The 13,595-nt window shown below is 38.0% G+C and overlaps 1 protein-coding gene across 3 annotated transcripts in view; it reads left to right on the top strand.

The window, feature by feature from the left end:
• Positions 1-13,595, top strand: part of UTRN (utrophin) — a 563,065-nt gene that overhangs the window by 449,700 nt on the left and 99,770 nt on the right. The gene's annotated exons all lie outside the window — the stretch shown is intronic.

Genomic DNA, 13,595 nt, shown 5'->3' with positions numbered 1-13,595 from the left:
GAGAGAGAGAGAGAGAGAGAGAGAGGGAGGGAAGGAGACAGAGAATCCCAAGTAGTTTTCACACTGTCAGCACAGAGCCCAACATGGGGCTCGAACCCATAAATCATGACCTGAGCTGAAGACTGAGCTTAACCAACTGAGCTACCCGGGTGCCCCTAGCATTCATTTTGTTTTTAGAGTTTATTTTTTATTTTGAAAGAAAGAGAGTTCCCAAATGGGGGAGGGGCAGAGAGAGAAGAAGAGAAAGAGAATCCCAAGCAGGCTCCACGCGGGCAGCACGGAGCCCCATACGGAGCTAACGCCCACGACTGTGCGATCACAACTGGAGCGAAATCAAGAGTTGGATGCTCAACCAACAAAGCCACTCAAGCATCCCTTCTAGTGTCCATTTTTATTTTCTTCTGGTAGCATCACTGTCTTTCCAGTCAGCCTACGGGGGACTTAAGTCATTGCTGGGCCTCCACTTCCGACAAACCCCTCAGTCTGCAGATCACTCGTAATTGTTACTTCTCACTTTGAAGAGGTATTCCTTCTGAGTACTCTGTTATATATGTATTATACACACACATAGATACACAGCATGCACATGTACACATAGTAGGTGCTTACTACATAATTGCTGAATGAACGCATGCATGTGCTGAGCACCTGTGGGTGCTTGGGCCTTGAGGAGGTTCAGGCAAGAGGGAGGATCACAGTGAGGCAGGATCATCACAGGCAGCGTTCCCCAGTGAGAAGCAGAGCGGCTTTGTGCCTGGGCAGCGGGCGGGAGTGGGGAGGTGGTCCGTGCTATCTGGTTCAGATTACAGAGGACCTACAAGGTCAGACAGAACATCTCAACACAACAAGAAAAAAGGCACTATTACAATTGTTGTTGTTAAGCTTGGGAGAAAAATAAGTTCACTTGTCTCACCTTTTCCAATTTAAAGTCCACCTTAAATCTGCTTTTCTCGTCTCCTTGCTTCCCTAGCACTTTGCAGAGAATAGAGGAAACGTTTATAGTAAGCTGCTTCATAGCAGTAAAAAAGTGTTACTCTATCACTAAAGCTTCACTTTACTATAAATTTTCCTTTTTAGTGGTTAGTTAGTCTAAAGGGTAAGATAATGTTGCTTTTTTGAGTTCTTATTTTGCTGTTACATTTGGGTCATTCCTAAGCCTCATTTCCAATACTATATTGGGGGCAGGAGAAAAAGTCATCTAAACTGATGATAAAGTTAAACTACTTTATGATTTTCTTGTGGCTTGGTTTTTATGATTAGCAACTTTTATACTTTCTTTCTTTCCCGATATTGTTTTCTGCAATGCTAGTTGATGTTACCTGCTGTTAAAAGTAAATGAAAGAAAATTATCCAAAATAGCTTTTATACTTTTGCTGTTCACCATGAATTAAATAGAGCTGCTATCAGAAATAGAGAGCATTGGAACATTAGTTATTGTGTGTGATGCTCCCTGAAGTACTCACTGTTGGAGGGGATAGAGTAGGGACGGTAGAATGATTTTTTATTCTATTTAATATTCTGTGTGGACTGTGCCATAGGGACATTTCAAAATGGATCCATTTCTTTACTTTTAAGTAACTAGTTCAGAAAATACTTCTCTGCATGGTTTTTCTTTTCTAAATGCCTTTCCTTCTTTCAGTTCTTTTTTCTTTTTCTTTTTTTTCTATTATCAATTATCTTACAGTGGGGGGTGTGTGTTTGTGTGTGTGTGTGTGTGTCTGTCTGTCTGTCTGACTGGTAACCTGTGGCATTTTACTTGAGTGCTGTGTATCACAAGTATGAGTTATTCTCAGGCATCTCTTCTATTAATTGATAAATGCTATTTAAAAGAAGTGATTATTTCCACTAAAGGATAAGTTGCTGATAAAGAATCTCATCAGGTATGCTCTGCTAGATATTTCCATTTTCCCCCAGTTTTGGGGGGGGTATATAATTGACATACAACATTGTGTGTTGTACACAACCTAATGATGATTTGATATGTGTACATATTGTGAAACCCTCACCGCAATAAGTCTAGCTAATATCCATCACTACTCACAGTTACAAATTATATTTCCTTTTGAAGAGAACTGTTAAGATCTACTCTCTTACCATCTTTCAAAGATGTACATTTTAAATATTTAAAAGTCATTTTTAATATTAGTGCCTTACTTTAAAGCCCTTGCCATTTTTTTGTTAGGACTGTTTTCTTTCTTTTTTGTTTTAAAATGTTTACTTATATTTGAGAGAGAGGGAGACAGTGCTTGTACAAGTGGGGAAGGGGCAGAGAGAGACAGGGACAGAGGGTCCCAAGTGGGCTCTGCAGAGAGCCTGATGCAGGACTTGAACTCACAAGCTGGGAGATCATGACCTGAGCCAAAGTCAGATGCTCAAGTGACCGAGCCACCCAGGTGCCCCTATTGTTCGTTGTTTTTTAATTGTTATCTCTGCCTCAACATAGACACTACAGTGATATATATGAAACTCAGAACTGGCATTTGCTCCCCTGGTTTAAAAACCACCAGTAGCCCCTGTAATAGTATCTGAGCTCCTTCAACTGGCCCACAGGCTGCACCTCAGTTTTCCTGTGTGGCAGCATCTCATCACTGTCTCCACCCCAAACTGATGTCCATTTGACACCAAACTACAAGTGATGTTCTGCAGGTAGTGGACTTCCTTGCCGTTATCCTGTTGCTTACAGTCCTGTTTGGTTTTTGGTTTTGTTTTGTGGGTTTTTTTTTTTTTTTTCTGTCTTACCTGATTTCTGACTCCTTCCTTGTTTACCCACCCAGCCCCTGCTCATCCTGTCCCAGTCAGTGAAGGCTCAATGTCTTCCTGGGTCCTTTCCTCTCCTAGCTCTCTCCCAGGACCTCTCCATGATCTCTGACTGCATCTGTATCCAGAGCTCAGCCCTTCCCTTGCGTAGCAACCTTTCTCACTTACTGTGAATTGAAAGAGTATGCAAAATTATCTGCGCAGTCAAGATAGATACTATATAGCAAATACAGTGAAGATCCTTAGTTTTGCTCATGGAAAAGCTGCTCTCTCAGAGATACTCGCTCTTACTTTAGACACTGTTGAAACTGGCTTCACTTGTTTCCCGGTGAATTGTGGGTATGTGGCTAATGGAAATGACAGTACAGGGAAAAGGGTGAAAGTGAGCAATGACTGCCCGCAGTGACAGCAATGAGGAGAAAGAAATTATAAAAGGATATATGAGCCTTCTAAAATAAAGCAAAACACAATAGTCTTTGGGGCTTTGTACAATAAAAGAAAGCTGAAGCTATGAATTATGGTTTATTTTTGAAGACAGAATATAATTCAGTTAAGAAAAGGCAGAGGAATTTATGCTGTATTTTAGTATATTTCCTTTTAAAATGGTAACTGTAAAAATAGCTAAAAAATAGCTGTCTGGACCACTGCTCAGAATAACTCATTCCCCTTACAAATGGTTATTAAGTAAATATAATTTTAATTGAACTAAAATCATCTGGATAATTATAGAAATTTTACAAAGTTCACAACTTTGTCAGTTTGCCCTTGTCTGGTTTAAACAATATGAAACTGTTCAATCCGATTTAATCTGTATCGTGTCAATACAATACTTTTCCTTTTAACACAATTGAATTATTTTTCATCTGATTATAGTTACCTGGTTTATATCTGTTAAAAGGTAGAACAATAGAACAGTAAACCTCTTGTCGTGCTTTGCATCATTTTTTGTACTTCCCAAACCACTTTCATATTCTAACTATCCCAAAGAAGCAGGCAGATACAGCAGTATGCCTTTTTCTTTCTTTTTTTTTTTCTCAGTGAAAACCCAAAGGCCAAGAAAATACTGTGGTGGTGAACAAGGTCACCAGCTAATGTAGGGTAGATCCAAGAACAGAGCACGAAGCTACTATGTTGGTGACCTTTCCTAACCTGCAGTGAGTGTTTTAGCTGGCTTTGACTGCATCTCTTCATTTTTATCTCCTCTCTCTCTGCTCATTGGTCAGGGACCTGTCTCCTCCACTTTCAATGTCTGGAGCCTCTTTACCCTGTACAGCTGTTTTTTGACTTCTCCCGTATTCTCCTAGCCTCTCCTTACCCTCTGTTCTCAGTCCCAGCTTTCAATTCATGTGAAACTCAGGCTCAGCCACAGTCAGCCTTAGCCCGCTTCAGCCCCCAGACCTCTTGAGGTAATCAGGGATACACATGCCTTCTCACCTATTTGTCACCTACAGTTCAGGGTAAAGGTCAGGTTCTCACAGGGGAGTGAGAGCTTTCACATCAACATCCCTCTCTCCATGCTGCATAGAGATGTTGGTGCACATGCACGCACACATATACATATTTTATGATTTGAGGTTATGGTATCAATTGCTAAATAAAACTTTTATAGGATAGTTCACCTCTAAAAGTGTTTAGAAAGTTGTACTGTTTATTGTATATGTGGGTAGAGAAAAGCTCTTTTCCTCTTCACAGCTTTTTACGTTTAAGTATTTTTATTCATCAATTTCCCCATGAGTCTTTAAAAATTATTTCAGTCAAGGCATTACTATTGCTACAACTATTATTTTATTCCAGCCTGTCTGAACATTATTTCTTTTTTAGCCTGGCATACTTGATTAGTTGATTTTGTTTCATTTAAATGAAAGTCCTAGAAAAAAGAGAGCTATTAGTTAATTGTACTTTTTCTGCACTTTGTATGTGTACTTTGTATAATTGTGTATGCTTATACTTGTTATTAATGGTTAATCATTTTTTCAGATAAAGAAGTATGTATGGATTAATATTTTTCCTCTTTGGTCTACGACAACTGGCTATTTATATTTACTAATAATTAAGATTTTAATTCTAGGCATTCTGTTTTCTTTTAATTATTAAGAGTTTCATCATATTTTAGAAAGTCCATTATTAGGAATATTTTTCTCCTGTGTGAAATCTTATATATGATGTAATAAAGAAACAATAAATGACATTTTTAGTCCACTATGTCAGTCCATTTTATGCCAGTATTAGCAAATGTGCAAATAAAGTTTCATGATCATTAAATGAGTGAAAATGTGAAATTATCATATAGTTTAGTACAAGTTACTTTTACATGGATTCCTAACATGTATAACTTAAGTTTACATAAAAAAATGGCAGTAATTATTTCCTTGCATCTCATAAAATGAGACCAAATTACACGTTATAACCTAAGTAATTAGGCTAGTAAAACTAATGGGTGTTTTTTCCCAGGGCATTTTTGTTTTCCTAATAACAGCTTTATTAATTAGAATCCTAGTTATTGTAAATGGCAAAGACCCAACTTCCAGAAGCATAGGCACAAGGGGGAATGTATCAGCCCCAGTAGCCAAACTACCGGAAGGGCAAGGTCACAGCTGGCCACAGGGACTGGAGTGCCAGGCAGAAGCCTTTCTCTATGTCTTCCTTTCTGTCTCTCCCTAACAGTTTTAATTTTCTTAGTTTTCCTATAACCGTATACCTCGTGACCTGATGCCAGGGAGGGACAGCCCTTCTTTAGGGGATAATTCTTAATTTTAGGGGTAATCTTTCAGGGTAGGGTTCTGATGGGCTCAGCTTGAGTAAGGTGGAGCTCAGGGTCTGCTGGGATTGGGCACCCCTGCTATAAATATAATATTAGATGGAGGAACAATCAGAGCCCAAGAAGGGAGGGAGGGAAATGTTAGTAAACATAGATGTGCATAGAGGGAGGTAAATGTTAGCAAACGTTGGTCAGGCAACATTGATCACAGTGTGAGGTGCCTCACATGTCTTATTTCCTTTAATCCTCACAACAACTCATTGAGAAAAAAAAAAAAGCGGGGAGTGCCTGGATGGCTCAATCAGTTGAGTGCCTGACTTCAGCTCAGGTCATGATCTCCCGGTTTGTGAGTTCGAGCCCCACGTCGGGCTCTGTGCTTAACAGCTTGGAGCCTGGAGCCTGCTTCAGATTCTGTGTCTCGCTCTCTCTCTGCCCCTCCCCCACTTGTGCTCTGTCTCTGTCTCTCACTCACACACAAATAAACATTAAAAAAAAAACAACTCATTGAGGTGTGAGTACTCACCCATTTGACAGATGAGAAAACAAAGACTCTGAAAGGTTTTGGAAGCACACTGTCACTCGTGACAGCATCGAAGTGTCATGTTGGGCTTGTCACTCACCAGACTTGGTGCACTTAACCACCATAGTATACTCTCATTACCCCCATAATCATAAGTGCTTCCAGCAGTTCAGTGAAATGATTTTCTATATTCTACTTTAAAGCAATTTCATACAATAGTCAATGCGTTTGTAACTCTCTACTTTTCCCTTTACTGTTGCTTTTTCTTTACTAAAATACCACTCTGCTTAATAGAATGACATAGCAGTTCACTGATTTCCTAGCATCAAGGGAGAAGGTGGTTAGGCAATAGTAGACTTGTCTTTTTAATTTTCATATAAAAACTTGAAGGATAAATAATAGCTTTCAGGCTTATAGACCAAGACAATAATTTAATTAGCTTCTCAAGTCCAAATTAGATTAGTAATGTTGTAATGCATGAAAAAACACAGAAAAATATAATGTTTCTTTCTTTTCCAGTGTTCTTAACTACAGAGCAGCAATGTGATCCTTCCCAAATTAAAGTTCTATAATGTATGGATGGATGTAATCAATCTAGCCTTCAGCTTTTCTAAAATATATGAGTCGGCTGAATAAGCCCACTGATTGGGTAAAAATTTCAAAAACTTTTTTGCATGATAATGAATACCATAGTAATGAAATCCAATTTGAATAAACAAATCAACATTCTTGATGAAGAATTATATGATAACAAAGGTTAGTTTGATGGGCACAACATTTTAAATTCATTGTTCACCATCTGTTAGCTTCTCTAATCACTATCGCAACCATCCATAAATTACATTTGCCTCATAAAAAAGATGGCAGTATTTTTACATGTATATATTTCCTTAAAATCAACATCTGGGATGTTACCCTTTTAAATATAAAGAATAGGAGGCTACTAAACTCTTTTAATGGGGTAGCATATTTATTTTACTGTTTCTGTTGTTCCTCTCAAAAGCTGGAATCTTTAAGAGTGAATTAGAGTGTTTGCCTTTTTTTTTTTAAGTTTATTTTATATATTTTGAGAGAGAGAAAGAGTGCATGCAGGAGGGTCAGAGAGAGAGAGAGAGAGAGAGATTGAGTATCCCAAGCAGACTCCAAGCACAGAACCCCATGCAGGGCTCAATCCCATGAACAAGTGAGATCATGACCTGAGCCAAAATCAGGAGTCAGAAGCTTAACTGACTAAGCCTCCCAGACACACCAAGGGTTTGCCATTTTTTTAAAAGTTTAATGCTAGCAAAGGCATAAAGTCTTCTCTCCAGTTAAACTCCTCACTTATTATGGCAGTAGATAAACATAAGACCTACCTAACTTCTTTTGCAAGAATGGCTAAGTATTTTAAATACCGAGGATACAACAGTGAAGAAAACACATCCTGCCCCTCCTGGATTTTACATTCCCAGCTTCTCTTCTTCTCAGTTCCACCCCCTCCCCACAGTGACCTGTCTGCTGCTGTCCAGCACACAAAAATGACTTGCAGAGATTACAAAACGGCCACCAGTGTGAGGAAATTCAGGAAATATTCAGTTACAGGAAATTGAAAGCTGGATCTCAGGTTGCTTAGCCAGGTCTGTTCCAGGGTGTCTGTGCTATTCCTGCTCTTTTCCTTGGAGGTTACTTTTCTTAATGATCTGTCCTTACTTCTTCCTCAAGTCTATGCTGGGTTTATTTGCTTTGGCCCACTTTATAGGAGGAGTAAAACTTAAAAGTATCCAGACTCTGGTTCTACCTCCATTAACTTCTGATCAAAAGTACCATTTCTCTCCCTCCGCAGTGTGCTGCATTTCTGTTTTCCTCTCCATGCTCCTTCTCTCTCTTACTACCTTGCATATGGGTGTTTGTGAAAGATACTTCCTAAAGCTCTATACTTTGGAGTTCTTGCCTTTCTCTGAATACATCTGTTTAGTGTCCTTTTTTGTTCCCTTGAGGGTTTGAGAAGTCCCTTGACAGCATGGATGGGTACATATCCTCTTTATCATGTTCTTAAAAGATTTGGGCTACACATGAGCAGGTTAATCTAGTCTGAGTAACCTCTTACTATTGTCACTCTTATAATGTATCAAATGAACATAATTAGAAATATTACAGTAATCAGCTGATGGCCCTTGATGATGTACTTGTAATCTAGTTCATAATGATTGTTATCATCATACAAAATAGGAAGAGGGTGGAGTCCTCTTAAACACTGATCATCAGAGATTAAGTTAATCTTAATCATGTAATCAGAAAATGTAGGAGAGAAAATATTTCCCATTATTTTAATCAGAAGCATCTTTTGATCATGAAGGGGAGAGAGAGAGACAAAATGGAGGGCAGGTCAGGAGAAGGATAGTAAGAGCAAGTCAGGTTGAGTCTCTAGAGATATAGGGATGCTTTGTTTTTACCTGTGAATTCTTATTGGCTAATTCTTGGTTTCTTTATGTGAAAATCCCTGGGGATGTCTATATCTCCCAGACTTAGTAATAAAATTATAAAAGCAATCATAAGAGAAATTAACCTGTGTTGAGGCCCTCCAGTGTGCCAGGCATGTGCTAGTAACTTTATAGTTATTAACTGAAATTAAAAAAGAGAAGGAGTATATTTATGATTATATAACTTGTTAGTGTTGGAATTGGCATATGATCTCCTAATTTTTCTTGCACTAGATTGTCAAGAAGTGAAAATGCTACTTTTTTATATTTGCTGGTCTTAATATTTTCTTTTCATCGCTTGGTGAAATACAACAAGAAGATTATAAATACATACAAAAAAAAAAAACCCACCAAAGTGTACAAGTAAGATATTTGGAATTGCCATCCTTGAAATAACTTTGTGAGGTTTATCCTTCTCCGTCACAGTAAAAACCTTTTTTGTAAGTGCTTTATATGGGTGTGGGGAGGAGGAAGGAAAGATACATAAAAAGATTTCCACTTGAAGTTATAAAGTTGAGTACGCACAGTAAAGAGTAAAGCTAAATAGTTCCATCGAGCCCCACTCAGCTCACTAATTACATATAGAAGGCCTACCGGTCTCTAGAGTGGGTACTGGTAAACTAAGATGGAAAGAAATAAAACATGCATGACATAAGGCTTTAGAACCTACAAATAAAAAGTTACAATGGAGATTATAAATTCCAGTTTCATATTGAGCAACAAAATACAATAAATGTAGAAAACCTTTATTTAAAACACCTGGGCTGATCTTAATAGAGTTCTATATTATTTCATAGAAGAAACATATACTTTAACTTTTTTTAAAGCAAAATGTTTTTGTATAAGCACATAAGGAGATTGTTTTCCCTTCTGCTATTAAGATTTTTTTGAGATATATGGTGGCTTTGGCTTTTTTAGAGAATTGAATTTTAGACCTCTGAAAGCCCTTGGTATAAAATATTTTCCCAGCATGAGAAAATAGGATTCCCACTCAATACAGATGAGATGAGATGAGTAGGGTTATTTAACTCACCCAGGAGCAAAGGGCAAGATGGGGGGCAGAGCTGGTCCCAAATCCCAGTCTCTGCTCTTGGACCAGCTTTTTTCCCCCACACATTGCAGAGGACCAGGGACAGTCTTTCTCTCTGTGCAGTAGAAGCAGTGTGCTATAAATGCCACCAATTAATTTGCATAGTCGAAGAATAGAGATCATTGGACAAGAGAGAAAAATTGAGGATTGATCATTGCTTTCTCTTGTCTTTTTTCTTCTTTTTCTTCTTTCTTCTTCCAAAAAGACAGTTATCAATTGTGCCCTCAAAGATAGTTATAAAGAAATCACTATTTAAAATTACACAAATAGGAAATTAATATAATATGTATAATATAATTTTATTTGTTAATATAATAAATTTATAATTTATATTTATAAATATTTATAAAGGATGTATTTATAATAGATTATAAGTAATCTATTATATATTATGTATAAATATATAATATATAGAAAGTAACTATAATTCCACATTTGGTCAGTTCATTGGGAAAGCATTTCAGAGGTAGAGAATGGAGAAACAAGAGTGTTGCCCCTCAAAGAAATCCATAGAGAAGCACTTACGTGCATGCACGCGCGCGCGCGCGCACACACACACACACACACACACACACTCTACAGGGAATAGGAAAGTGACAGAAAAAGCGCTTCTGGTCTGAAAATTGCCAGTAAATTTATTTGGTTTTATCCTGCTGTTTCCTCAGTCTCCCAGATTAGCCTCTATTACCGCCTTTTCAAATGCAAATTAGATTACCCTCTTATCTCTGAGCTTCATTTGCTCTCCGGCCTTCAGTATTTAGTGGCCCTGCGCTGGCTGCGTGGGAATGACATACCAACTCACCAGAGTGGAAATACTCCAGTTTCAGCAGCAGGGACCAGAGAAATCAATTTGTGAGCCAAGAAGCTGGCGGTGCTTTGTCCTGGAAGCACATTACAGTCATCGGGGGAGCTTTTAAAATATATCCACACTGCCCTTCACCCTTGACCAACTAACTCTGAATCTTTTAATATTCTGGGGTAGGGCCCCTGGGGTTCAGTATTTAAAAAACAAACAGGCAAGCAAATGGGGGGTTCTCCTATGTCCCCTGAATCCTGAACCCCTGGGTCCAGTATCCAGTAAATTCTCTACTCCTGCATAAGGGTCTTAAAATTTATGGCAAAAAAAATCTCTTCATAAGTTTTGAAGGAAATGTGGTCCTTTGATTTTTAAATAACTAGAGGATTTTTTAAATGTAATGATAAATGCCTTTATTATTTTCATTTATGCCTTTTTTGTTTGCTGTTTTAAATTGTTTTTCTCTTCTCTTCCCTACGTTGTCAAAACTTAATACTTCATATGTTGCTGCTTATTACCCGTTTCACAAACCTTCTGGAAGGTTTTTGTTTTATTTTGCACCTCCCTCTGTTCTTCTTTTAAAGGGTGCATTCAAAGGAGATCAGTACTGTAATAAGAGGCACTTTTATTCTGACTCGTGATCAGTTAACATGTATCTTTTCTGGCAAACAGATGGGGAATTGAGCATAGAGTTTTTCTTTCCGTGTGAGTAGCTGTTTGAGTAGGGATTATATAATAAATACAACAAAAGGGCTGCTCAATCAAAAGATTTTACATTAAGTGAAGACAAAAATGTCCCAGCCATGTTGGGTGTTTTGTCACAGGACAAAGAAGCTGCCTATCTCCCTGCCAGGTAACTCGCTGACTGACTCAGAAACCGTTTTTTTCTTTATTCAGGGAAAAATCATCACAATTAAGTTGTCTGTTCTGAAATTAGTACTGTATCTTTTTCTTTTACAGAAGCCAGTGAAACACAGGGGCTTAAAATAGATCTTTGGAAAAGCCCAAGTGACTTATTAACACACAGGTGTTACCATCATAAAAATTACCACTCCCTTTCTCATGGGGCTATTTAAAATTTTTTTTCATCTCACAGAAATAGCGCGTATTTGTTTTATATATTTTATATTATTTATATGTAAGTATATAAACAAAACAGAAACAGAAACATTTTATGTTTATATCCACAAAATATATTACATTTAAGTGTTAGGTATTTCTCATTTTCTGCTTAAGGATTTAAATAGTTTGTCTAATGGTGTATCTTTCCTCCAGTATTGTTGGACTGGACTGTATCACAGCTCAAGCTTTCCTAGAAGCTGGGTGTTTGATTCACTTGTTTTCCTTATTTATCGCTTACTGGTGGGTTCAGTCTATCTACCTATCGTAACACAGAATCTCATTGTAATCAATTCAGTTGCGAAGAGATTATTCAGAACTCTTTAGCCTCTAGCACTTCAGCAATGCAACTCCGAGTTCTGTGGCTGCTGAACTCTTCATGGTCCATTTGGTTCCCAGGCATTTATTACAGCTGCTTTTAAGTCTAAATATTGATGTCTAGAATTTTCTGGAAATTTAGGTAGATAAAAATATGTGTTCTATCCCCTTGCACTAGACTTTTAAATAATACTAAAGAAAGACGGGGGAGGGGGGTGCGCCTGGGTGGCTCAGTTGGTTAAGCATCCGACTTTGGCCCAGGTCGGATCTCATGGTTCATGGGTTAGAGCCCCACATCGGGCTCTGTGCTGACTGCCAGCTCAGAGCCTGGAACCTGTTTCAGATTCTGTGTCTTCCTCTCTCTCTGCCCCTCCCTCACTCATGCTCTGTCTCTCTCTGTCTCAAAAATAAATAAACTATAAAAAAATTTTTTTTTAAGAAAGACAGGGGGACAAATTTATGTTGCATATGAAAGTTAGAGTTTAGGAGAGCTTGCTTTAGTTCATGTTACCTGGAGGTTTGATGAACTTCCATTCATTTTTGAAATATTTTGAAGTAGAGTTGCTAATGAGATTGATATCAAAAGATAGGATGTTATTACAAAGAAGAATAAATTATATATCTTTATATCTTAAATTAGTTTATAGTTTACCTTGATTGTATGTTTATGACTGCCCTCTGTTTTTAGTGGACGAACAGGACAATCCTCAGAACAGAGAGGTAAAAAAGGGGACACTGAGCACTTGGGTGGCTCAGTCAGACTTCTGACTTCGGCTCAGGTCACCATCTCACAGTACACGAGTTCAAGCCCTGCATCAGGCTCTGCTGACAGCTCCCCCCACCCCCTCAAAAATAAACATTAAACAAATTTTAAAGGGAAAGAAAAGAAAGGGGATACCCTTGGGTAATGAGAGAACTGAGGCCCTGGAGTGTTAAGCTGGAGGTCTGTCTAACCTGATCTAAGGGTGTCTGCTCCGTGTTCATCAGATTCCTCTGCTCTTGTCAGCTTTCTCATCTCTGTGTTTCTGACAGTTGTCTTTGAACTTAAATTTCATTTCTGTCTGTATCTTTTGCTTGTCTTCTAGACTCTTCCTCTTTCTTCCTGCCCCTGTCCTATGGCAGGGCCTTGCATTATGCCTATCCTTTCCTGTCGAAGGTCTGACTTCATTTCAGACATCTTGGAAGCCTTCTTGCTGTATCCGAAATATTTGAGATGATCCTTGAAATTTTGCTGTCTTCCTTCTGACATGTTTGTGGACATGCTACACGTCTGGGCTACAGAAAGTGCCCTGTATTAAAGATGAACTGTCAAACAGATTCAGCAGTGATGAAGTATCAAAGATACATTATTTGTCTTCAGTTATTTTTTTAAGGAACATGATAAATTAATCTTATTTTCTCAGTCTTTCCTCATAACTTAAAGCTAGTTCTCTCCTAATTATATGTCCCATTTTTATTTAGGACAGTGAAATGAAAGACTACCTTCGGATTTTATAAAACTAAATATATGCTAAAGAAGGATAGTTTTATTTTTTGGTGTAACATTTCAAGGTTTGTAAATATATTAAAATTCAAAAGTCACCAAACCCACTTGTTACTCTAACTTTTTCTCCTTTTGAGAAGTAGCTGGGAATCAGTAGAAGGAATACGGAGAAACTTTTTCTTCCCCTGGCTTGTGTAAACTGTGTCTCCATGCACCTACTAGCACCCCTTCAAAAGGCACTGGTCACACTTGGCTATTGATCAAGCTTCCAAATATTCTTTTTTTTTTTTTTTTT

This window comes from Crocuta crocuta, unplaced genomic scaffold (genome assembly GCF_008692635.1).
Source record: "Crocuta crocuta isolate KB4526 unplaced genomic scaffold, BGI_CrCroc_1.0 scaffold25, whole genome shotgun sequence".
Taxonomy (NCBI): Eukaryota; Metazoa; Chordata; class Mammalia; order Carnivora; family Hyaenidae; genus Crocuta; species Crocuta crocuta.
This window is presented reverse-complemented; position numbering and strand designations above follow the sequence as displayed.